The sequence below is a fragment of the Haliaeetus albicilla genome, chromosome 10 (assembly GCF_947461875.1).
Source record: "Haliaeetus albicilla chromosome 10, bHalAlb1.1, whole genome shotgun sequence".
Taxonomy (NCBI): Eukaryota; Metazoa; Chordata; class Aves; order Accipitriformes; family Accipitridae; genus Haliaeetus; species Haliaeetus albicilla.
In genome coordinates, this window is record NC_091492.1 from 27,450,316 (window position 1) to 27,461,740 (window position 11,425).

The following is an 11,425-nucleotide window of genomic DNA, read 5'->3' on the forward strand; positions in this document are numbered from 1 at the left end:
GGTAGCAAAAAAAATTAAAAAGCAATTGGGTTTAAGAAACATGCAAGAATTTAAATAGGAATGGAGAGGTAGAAAGTTTCAAAACTGATAGCATAGAAGAAACATAGGCAAGATTTTAAAAATAGGGACACAGCCTGACAGAAGAAAACTGTGGTGGGTTGACCTTGGCTGGCTGACGGCTATCCACCAAGCTCTATCACTCCACCTCCTCAACAAGACAGGAGGGTAGAAAGTACAACAGAAAAGCTTGTGGGTCAAGATAAGGACAAAGAGATCACTCACCAATTACTGTTACAGGCAAAACAGACTTGACTTGAGGAAATTAATTTATTGTCAATCAAAATCAGAGTATGATAATGAGAAATATGAACAAATCCAAAAACCACCTTCCCCCCAACCCTCTCTTTTTTTCCTGGGCTCATCTTCACTCCTGACTTCTCTACCTTGTCCTGTCAAGCAGCACAGGGGGAGAGGGAGCGGGGGGTTGCAGTCAGTTCATCACAAGTTGTCTCTGCTGCTCCTTCCTCCTTCATGCTCTTCTTCTGTTCCAGTGTGGGGTCACTCCCATGGGGCCGGAGGTCCTGCCAGAAAATCTGCTCCAATGGGGGCTCCTCTTCACAGCATCACAGCCTCCTTTGGGTGCATCCCCCTGCTCTGGCATGGGGTTCTCCATCAGCTGCACGGTGCATATCTGCTCCACCATGGACCTCCATGGGCTCAGGGGGACAGCCTGTGTCACCATGGTCTTTACCATGGGCTGCAGGGGAATCTCTGCTTTAGCACATGGATCACCTCCTCCCTCTCCTTCTTCACTGACCTTGGTGTCTGCAGGGCTGACAGCTTCTGCACAGCATTTTTTAGCCCTTCCTAAATATCACAGAGGTACTACCAGCATTGCTGGTTGGCTCAGCTTTGACCAGTAGCAGATCCATCTTGGAGCTGGAACTGGCTGTGCCCAACACGGGGGCAAGTCCTGGTGTCTTCTCACAGAACCCATCCCTGCCGCCCCTGCCCACTCCCCTACCCCAGCTACCAAAACTTGCCACACAAACCCACTACAACAGTGATCAGCTACAGGGCAGAGAGGGGGGATTGAAAAATAGGGTAAAGGAGACAGAGAGAGAGGCAGCAGGGTGGGGAGGGAGAGAAATAGCAATGGGCTACAGGACAGAAAGGAGGAACTAATTAAAAGGGAGAGGGTACCAGACTGAGAGAGATGGAGAAAAACAAAGATTAGTGATGGGCCACATGGCAGAAGGAGGAATTTAAAAAGGGGCAGTGAGATGGACAGAGACTGAGAAATACCAAAAACATTGATGATCTAAAGGAGAGAGAGAGAGGAAATAAAGAATAGGGACAGGGAGCCAGACAGAGAGAGAATGATAAAGACAAAAATGGGCTATGGGACAGTGTAAGAGTCAGTCAGAAAATCAGCATTGTCTCAACATTGTCATCAGGAACGTGAACAGTACGTTACCTGACAACGGCCTGTTTGGAGCACAGCGGCCAGTCCCAAGGACGGAATGCGCGGTACAAGGTTCCTGGAAGGTACCTGGCTAGAGCCGTTAGAGATAACCTCATAGCTACTGTCAAAAAGGATGGATTGCAACTGTTGCCATAACATCGATGAAGAAATCATGAACTTTAGACGAACTTTGTTTCTTTATAATACCAAAACACACCTCCTGGTTGAAGGCTGCCCGCCTCCAGGACTTACCACGCCTTGGACACTGACCCTGCGCCTGCATGATAGCCTCGCTCGAGAAGGGTGGAGATATGATAATTGTATGCTGAGAAGGGTGGAGACTCCTGAGGCAGAGGTGGAGCAAGGTGTGTTACTAAGCATAAAAGATGACTTCTGAACAACAGAAATTGGAACCTTCCCCACCAAGGACCACGACAATCAACGACACAGCATTAGCTGGACCTGGGACCGTTAGGACGTCTTGAGATCAGCGGTGGTAGCTATAACCTCTCTTTCTCCTCTCTATAAACTTAACTTTACTTTTCTCCTTTCTTTCACCCATCTCTAACTATCGCCTGCCTTCTCACAGGCAATACAATAAAGTTTTACTGTGTGATTACTGCTATCCCCTTTGGTGCTGGTCACCTTAATTTTGCACTTTCGAGATCGTAGCAAATGAACCATCACGAGTCCACCAAGTGGACCATGACAGACAGCAAGGGAAGAAGTTAAAACACAGGGACAGGGACCTGGAACAAAAGAATCTAAGAAAGTAAAAGTGTATCTAGAATACAGGGCAGAGAGAGAAATTTTAAAATAGAGACACAATGCCAGACAGGTGAGAGCAGCAGGAATTGTGAAGGGCTAAAGGGCAGACAGGGAGGAATTAACAAGATTGGGATAGGAAGACAGACAGATGGAAAAAAGATAAAAGTAGTGATGGGCTGCAGGGCAAGAGAGAGGATTAAAAAAAGAGGGACAGGGAACAGGACAGAAATGCAGAGAGAAAAAGAAAACAGAGAGGCAGAACAACAGAGAAAGAGGGGCACTTGGAGAACAAGAGAGGGAGAGGTGCAGGAAGGGGAAAAAAAAAAAAAAATCGACAGCAGTGAAAGAGAAGGTGGGGGCAGGGAGGGACCGGGATGCAGGAGAGAGGTGACACAGCCCCAGGGGTCCAGGACTCACTGTACCTCCCACTCTGGAGCTGCTGGGAGAATTTGACAGTTCAGACACATCTCTCTCCCCCTCTCCCTTCCTCCTCTGTAGCTCTGGTCACTTGACTGTCATCCACCCAAGAGAATAGTTTGGTGTCTTGCAGCTCTTACAATATGAGGCTTCCTAGAAACACAGCCTCACATGCACACACACTACGTGGCTGTAGTGTGCTTTTGGTTATGCATACAGACCCTGCCATGCATGTTGGTGATCGGATCTGCTGAGAACTACACTAAGAGGGATCCTTCCTCACCTGGAGAGGCAGGCTGTCTCCTGTCTGCAGCTGGAAGCAGCTGCTGGCTGGATCCCCTTTATTTTATTCTTCAGCAGCTTTACCTTTTTCTAGTCTCTCCAGCTACAGCAGCTCCCATCCATAGCCAGTAAGTGGCCAGCTAGCACCATCCCCTGGGGCTGCAGCCCTTTTACACAGAAAGGCCATCACCATCAGCCTCACTGGCCCCACCTGGGGCTCCTCCAGCCCTAGCCCACAGCTGCAGCCATGGCCCCTTACACCCACTATGTAACCTGCTCCCCTGGACCCTGACAGCCACTCACCAAGCACAAAGGGCTACAAACACAGCCATGAGTGCAAAGGAGCAGCAAGTGTTTATTCATTAATGTGTGTAAGTCCCAGGAGGGAGTCTGCTCTGGGGCTCAGTGCCTGTATACTCACCCTTCCCCTTGGACAACTCGGCAGTCATTACTGGAGCAGCAGATATAGAGAATGAAAATACAGCAACGGGGAGCAGGACAGAGGAACAGAAAGAGAAAAATATGATGAGGGAGAAGGACTGAGGAGCAGAGAAAGAAAGGTAGAGGGAAAAGGACAGTGAAATTAAAAAAAAAAAAAAGAGAAATCAATAAAAGGATGAGAAGCCCTGCAGGGACATGGTGGAAGAAAAACAGGGTCAGGGAGCAGGACAGGGGGAAAGAGAGAGAAAATGAGAAATTGAATGAGAGGAATAAGGAAGGGAGGACAGAGAGAGAAAAAGAGATAGGGGGACAAGTGAGAGAGAATGCAGAAAAAAGAGAGAAAGATCAGGACAAAGAGATGGAGAAAGAAAAAACAGTGATCATAGAGTCATAGAATAGTTTGGGTTGGAAGGGACCTTTAAAGGTCATCTAGTCCACCCCACCTGCAATAATCAGGGACATCTTCAACTAGATCAGGTTGCTCAGAGCCCCATCCAACCTGACCTTGAACATTTCCAGGGATGGGGCATCTACCACCTCTCTGGGCAACCTGTTCCAGTGTCTCACCACCCTCATGGTAAAAAATTTCTTTCTTATATCTAGTCTGTATCTACCCTCTTTTAGTTTAAAACCATCACCCCTTCTTCTATCGCAACAGGCCCTGTTAAAAAGTCTACCCCATCTTTCTTTTAAGCCCCCTTTCAGTATTGAAAGGCCACAATAAGGTCTCCCCAGAGCCTTCTCTTCTCCAGGCTGAACAACCCCAACTTGCTCAGCCTTTCCTCATAGGAGAGGTGTTCCATCCCTCTGATCATTTTTCTGGCCCTCCTCTGGACCTGTTCCAATAGGTCCGTGTCTTTCCTGTGCTGAGGACTCCAGAGCTGGATGCAGTACTCCAGGTGGGGTCTCACCAGAGTGGAGTAGAGGGGCAGAATGCCCTCCCTTGACCTGCTGGCCACACTGCTGGTGATGCAGCTCAGGATATGGTTCGCTTTCTGGACTGTGAGCGCCCATTGCCGGCTCTTGTCCAGCTTTCCATCCACCAGTACCCCCAAGTCCTTCTCTGCAGAGCTGTTCTCAATCCCTTCATCCCCCAGCCTGTATTGATACTGGGGGTTGCCCTGACCCAGGTGCAGGACCTTGCACTTGGCCTTGTGAAGTTCACCTGGGCCCACTTCTTGAGCTTGTCCAGGTCCCTCTGAATGGCATCCTGTCCCTCAGGCATGTCAGCTGCACCACTCAGCTGGGTGTCACCTGCAAAATTGCTGAGGGTGCCCTCGATCCCACTGTCTGTCATTGATGAAGATATTAAACAGTACTGGTCCCAATACGGACCCCTGAGGGACACCACTTGTCACTAGACATTGAGCCATTGACCACTCTTCTCTGGATGTCACCATCCAGCCAGTTCCTTATCCATCGAATAGTCCATCCATCTAATCCATATCTAATTTAGAGAGAAGGATGTTGTGGGGGACCATGTCAAAGACCTTACAGAAGTCCAGATAGATGACATCCGTAGCTCTTACCTTGTCCACTGATATAGTCACTCCATCACAGAAGGCCACTAGGTTGGTCAGGCAGGACTTGCCCTTGGTAAAGCCATGCTGACTGTTTCAGAGAACCTCCCTGTCCTCAGCATAGCTTCTAGGAAGATCTGTTCCATGATATTCCCAGGCACAGAGGTGAGGCTGACAAGTCAGTAGTTTCCAGGGTAGTCCTTTCTACCCTTTTTAAAAATGGATGTAATGTTTCCCTTTTTCCAGTCACCAGGGATTTCACCTGACTGCCATGACTTTTCAAGTGCCATGGAGTGGCTTGGCAACTACATCAACTAATTCCCTCAGGACTCTAGGATGCATCTCATCAGGTCCCATAGACTTCTTTATGTTCAGGGTCCTCAGGTGGTCACAAACCTAATCTTCTCTTGCAGTGGGAGGGACTTTGCTCCCCAAGTCCCTGTCCTGCAGTCCATCCACTTGAGAGGTGTGGGAAGAGAGGTCGCCAGTGAAGACTGAGGCAAGAGATGTTGGGCACATCAGCCTTCTCCTCATCCATTGTTACCAGCTTGCCAGTCATGTTCATCACAGGAGTACACTTTCTTTGACCTTCCTTTTCTGAAGGACATACCTATAGAAGCCATTATTATTCTTTGCATCCCTTGCCAAGTTCAGCTCCAGCCCGTGCCTTGCCCTTCCTGACCCCATCCCTACACCATCAGGCAGCATCCCCATAGTCTTCCCAGGATACCTGTCCCTGCTTCCACTGCCTGTGCATTTCCTTCTTGCCCTTTAGTTTGACCAGCAGGTCTCAATTCATCCATGCAGTCTCTTGCCTTTCTTTCCCGACTTCTTACACCTGGGTATCAAGAGCTCTTACACTATATAGAAAGTGTCCTTAAAGATCTGCCAGCTCTGTTCTGCTCCCTTGTCCCTGAGGGCAGTTTCCTAGAAGGTCCTGTTGACTAACTCCTTGAACAGCTGGAATTTTGCTTTCCTAAAATTCAGGGTCCTGCTCTTCACCTGTCCCATACCCCTCAGGGCTGTGCACTCCACCAGCACATGATCACTGCAGCCCAGGCTGCCTCCAGTCTTGATGCCACTGACTAGCTCACTTGCGTTGGTCACCGTCAGGTCCACTATTGCATCCCCTCTGGTAGGGCTGTCTATTACCTGGCTTAAGAAGCTATCCTCCATGCACTCAAGGAGTCTTCTGGATTGCCTACAGCTCACCATGCTACTTTTCCAGCAGATGTCGGGGTGGTTGAAGTCCCCCAGCAGAATGAGAGCCTGCGAGCACAATGCCTGCTGTAGCTGGAGTAAGAAGGCTTTGTCAATAGGCTCCCCTTGATCCAGCAGCCCATAGTAAACACCAACTACAAGGTTCCCTTTGTTGCCTCTGTCTCTAATTCTTACCCATAAGCTTTCAACCTGCTCGTGGCTATTATTCAGGAGACAGCTCTTCGCAATCTATCCATTTCTTGACATGAAGGGCAACCCCTCCACCCCTCCTTCCTCATCTGTCCCTTCTGAACAGCCTGTAGGTATCGATGGCCACGCTCCAGTCATGGGATTCATCCCACCAGATTTCAGTAATGGCAACTAGGCCATAGCTTTTTAGCAGCATGGTGGCTTCCAACTCCTCCTGTTGCCCGTGTTGCATGCATTGGTGTAGAGGCACATGATCTGGGCTGTTGGCCACATCACCTTCTTAGAAGAACACACCCCTAAGGTGTGTAGGTACCTCAAAGGTAAGTACACTTCACTTCGCCAGTGTTTCCCTGTTGGCTCCTATTACCTTGGGAGCCCCTGGCTCATCTCCATAAGACTTCAAGTGTGCTCCAGTCTACCCAGCACACCTCAGAGAAACAGGCTGAGGGCCCTTGCTAGTACCCCACCCCTCTAACCTTGGCAAGGCATCCCACAGCTTGTCACGGGCAAGTATTATCCCCCTCCCCCTTCAAGTCTAGTTTAAAGCTCTGTCAATGAGCCCCACTAGTTCATGAGCAAAGACCCTCTTCCCCCTTTGAGAAAGGTGAATCCCATCTGACACCAGCAGGCCTGGTGCCATGTAGATGATCCCATTATCGAAGATGGTCTGATGTACTGCAGGATGAGGAAAAAAGTCAGGGAACAGGACAAAAGGGAATAATGGGACAGCAAGCTGGGCACAGGGATATAGCAAGAAACAATGGAACAGGCAGAGGTATGGAGATATACAGACAAAAACTTAGGGGGAGGATGGAGGACAGAGAGAATAAGAGAAAAGGGACAGGGAGAGGGGCAGAGATTGAGAAAGAAACATTAGAGACAGAGAGAGGAAGAGAGTTACAGGACCGAGGCAGAGATGGAGAAGGAAGAGGGGGCGGGGGGGAAGGACAGTGATGTCTAGCAGAACAGAGGGACAAGGAAAGACAGGATGAAGGACAGAGGCATATAGAAAACAGGTAAGGGACAGGGATCCAGAAAGATGGATACGGTGAAAGAGCCAGGAATGGGGAGCAGGACGCTGGGATAGAGAGCCAACGAGAGCAACCAAGAGAATGACAGAGAGGTGGAGCATGAGAGAAAACAGGGACATAGCATGGGACAGAGAGGTGAAGCAATAAATAAGAGGGACAGGGAGCAGCACAAAGGGTCAGAAAGAGTAAGAGATGAACAGGAAGGAGGATGGGGACAGTGAGATGCAGAATGAAAAAAACCAGCGACAGTGAGCAATACAAAGGGAAAGAGAAAAAAGAGGAAGGAGGGAGAAAGACAGGAAGGCAGGGAGACAGAGCAGCACATATAGGTGCAGAGGGGAAAAGAACGCCAGGGAACAAGCCAGAGAAATTGTGGGGAAAAAAAGAGATGGATGCAGATCAGGACAAAGAGATGGAAAAGGAAAAAACAGCAATGGGCTGCAAGACAGAGAGCTGGGAGCCCGCAGCAGCACTGCTGCACACCGGTGCAGCACCAGCACTGCAGTTCTGCACTCTGCGCGCCGAGCGCGCACCAGCAATGCACACATAGTGCACCTCTCGAATAGAGCCCCCACAATTTTCACAGCTCTCAGCTGACTCATCACCTTAGCAGTCTGATGCAGTGTGAAGTGGCTGCATCATATCAAACCCAGAGCTTAGATCAGAGCAGAGAGGTGAACGCTGGTTGGCACAGAAGAAGATTAAATACCCCACAGAAGTGTTCACAGCCTAGCATTTAGGGTTCAGGACTTACAGTTGATTATCTTAGGATTTAGACATCACAATTTCTGTAAGTCATCAGTCCTGAATCTAAGTTACAAACTGGAAATCTTGGAACCAAAATGGTTGTTGGGGATTTAAAGTTTATGGATGATGTTACATTTTAAATCCTGGCAAATAATGACCCCCCACAAAATAAAGTAATAAACTATAACCCCAGAGTAAGAAACCCTCAGCAACAAATTCTCAACAATAAACCATAAGTGGAAGACTTTGAACACTCAGTTTTAAGTAAGAAATACCAAAGCACATATGAGCAGGAAAACAGTAGAGAACCAGACAAATTTTTGCCCACAGCTTTAAAAGTTGTCCTTTCATTTGGAAGTGCAGCAGAACAAGAAGATACACACCAGAATGCACTTCTGATGAATCTACCTTCAACACCATAAGCACCAATTAATCGGCATCAGGGCCAATTACCTTTTTGTTTGTTTTCTCAGGTCCACAAGCAAACATCCAGAGCCAGTGACACTTATTATTACCAACCAGCCTTCCTGTAAGGAAAGTGGAACCTCCTGAGAGAGAGAGAGGCATTTGTGATGACTGGTCATATTCCTCCTGCTGTCACTAACAGCGCCTCAAAAATCTTTTCCTCTGGCCAGTAAATCCCACCCTAAAGACTAACCAGAAAATGCCTCACAGAACAAAGGTAAAATACTGCAGCTGGGGAAATGTTTCTTATGATGTAAAACTAGACATTGTTTTAGCCTGTTACATAATGAGCATGTGTGGTTCAAGCTACTTAATCACTTGGCACATCACTCAAATTCCTACTGCTCAGCAAACACGTGTCCTGCCCAGTGTCCACAGTCACCTTCAGTCGCACAAACAAAACTCCAGCTCCGTCTACCCAGCAGCATGCAGACTACCACACAGTCTCCCCCATCCCCAACCAGGGCAGAGCCACCTGCCACCCACCCAGCCTCCCCGGTATGCAATGCAGCCCCAGGACTTAGCTATGCCCAAGTTGCAAGTCAGAGCTCATCCTCTGTGGATGGCCTGAGCTCTCTGCAGAGTTTCCAACTGTGATGCTCCTTCAGCTGCCAGGCTACACCTCAGCACCTGCAAAAGGCTCAAACAGTTAGCAAGCAGCCAGGCAACTGCACAGCCCTCCCAAAACTATCCCCTAGTTCAAAGACTATTATTTTACCTACAGCAAAGACTGCCTCTATGCTGCTTTGGTCCCCTTCTCTGGCTCCGTTTCATGCCCCTAAACCCTACCCTAACCTAATGCTAACCCCTAACCCGGTGCTGAAAGGCTACTACTCCCATCGTGCCCCACAGGCCAATGTGGTCAACCAGCAGCCCGGTGCCAGGAGACTACAACTCCCGGCATGCCTCGGGACAGAGGGGTATCTTACGCTTATGGCTGTTTGTGTGCCAGCACGCCTCATTCTGCTGAGCACCACCACGGAGCAAGCTGCCTTAACGCTGGCAGGTCTGCCCCGCACAGCAGTAATCTGACCATGGTTCCGTGGCTACCTGCAGCTGCCTCAGCTGCCCCTTTGGCTAGTTTCCCATGGCCCGCCCATGGCACCCTCACCATCTCTCCCAGGTTGCCCAGGATGGTCCCGGGCACACAGAGCCTCATCTTATGCGGGACGTGCAGCTCCAAGCACAGACCCGCTGCTTCCACACTGCCCCACAAACCCTTCCACCCCCACTCCCCTTACTTCTAGCTTACCTCCACGCAACTCGGTACTCCTCTGTAGGTAAGTCTTGGCAGAGGCTCCCTTCTACCTGTCTGACCTCAGCTCACGGTAGCTGCAGGTGGCACAGTGCCCCACTCTTGGCTCTTACCTAAACCTAAAGTGGAGTAATGCCCCATAACTGCAGCCCCTTAGAGAAAAAGGCGCCGTTAGTACTAATGGAGCGCCTGTGCTTGCCAGCTATGCCCAGCCATCATCAGCCTCATTACCCACAGCTGCAGCCCATGCATGTGGGAGTGGGGCAGGGTGGGCACAGCCGTCAGACTGTAAGAGATAATTGGGGCCTGCAAGGGCAGCAGAGGTGTAATCCAGTGCTTGAGAGCAGCTTGCTGAAAGCTGACTGGAGAGCACTGGGCTGCTCAAAAAGGAAAGAGTCGTCACGAGGGGACCAGAGAGTGAACAGAGGGCTTAGGGACACTGAAAAGCAATTTATGCACGTTGGGGCAAAAGAGGACAAATGAAGGGCCTTGGCGTAATGTTACTTCTGAGGTTTGATGCTCATGCTCTTAGATGGGAGTCTTAGGAAGTAACTGATAAACTGATTATGATATTTATTGATTAGTGAACCCGTTATAAGGAGTTTGGGAAAGCAAAAAAGAAAATAATAATTAGCTAGATAAATAACACATATTAATTCACAATTGTATGATTATGCAAACTATTCCATAGAACTATAAAGCTCTTAATTATTGGCCTTAAATCTAACAAATCACATATATTGACTGTGGATTGTCCCAGGGGTCTTCCTCCCAGTGGACTCGGGATTCACTGATCAGCTTTACTATCATCTATAGTAGGTACCTTGCATTCCTACCGTCATAGAGGTGTCCTCTGTTGTTCTTTTACTAGACTTGGACAGGCTGCAGGAATGGGCTGGCAGGGACCTTAAGAAATTCAACAAGGACAAATGATCCCAGGAAGGAAAAAGCTCTCATGATGATACAGACTGGGAACTGACTGACTGAGGAGCAGCTCTGCAGAAAACGACCTGAAGGTCCTGGCAGACAGCAGGCCGAACATGAGCCATCACTGTGCCCTGGCAGCAAAAAGGGCCAACAGCATCCTCGGCTGTATTATGAGGAGCACAGCCAGATGTTGAGGGAAGTGATTATCGTCTTTATGCAGGACTCATCAGGCCACATCTAGACTACTACATCCAGTTCTGGGCCTCTGCAAATACAAGACCTTGACCAACTACAGCAAGTTCAACAGAGAGCCACCACAATGCTGAGAGGGCTGGAACATTCACAGTGTGAGGAGAGGCTGAGGGAAGGAGAACAGGGCCTTCCCAGCATGGAGAAAAGGTGACGGGTGGGAGGGGGAGGAAGCTAATAGCAGCCTTCCAGTATCTGCACGGTGATTATTGAGAAGACAGAATTGGGCACAGTGGTGCATGGTGGGAGGACAAGGAGCAATGGGTGTAAAGAGGAACAAAAGAGGTTCAGATCTGATATAAGAAGAAACTTTTTCATGATAAGGAGAGCTGAGCATTGAAACAGAGGAACCAGAGAAGTCATATAGTCTTCATCTTCATCCTTGGAGGTTTTCAAGGCCAGATTGGGTAAAACCCTGAGATACCTCATCTGACCTCATAGCTAAAAC

The 11,425-nt window shown here is 48.9% G+C and overlaps 1 long non-coding RNA gene across 2 annotated transcripts; it reads right to left on the reverse strand.

The window, feature by feature from the left end:
• Positions 1-308: 308 nt before the first annotated feature.
• Positions 309-3,003, reverse strand: LOC138687429 (uncharacterized). 2 transcript variants are annotated; one of them, XR_011326608.1, is made up of 2 exons: positions 2,934-3,003; positions 309-716 (listed from the first exon to the last, which is right to left on the reverse strand). It is a non-coding gene; the product is annotated as an uncharacterized lncRNA (long non-coding RNA). The 2 variants fall into 2 exon arrangements; XR_011326607.1 differs by lacking the exon at positions 2,934-3,003 and adding an exon at positions 818-1,041.
• Between the last annotated feature and the right edge of the window lie 8,422 nt (positions 3,004-11,425).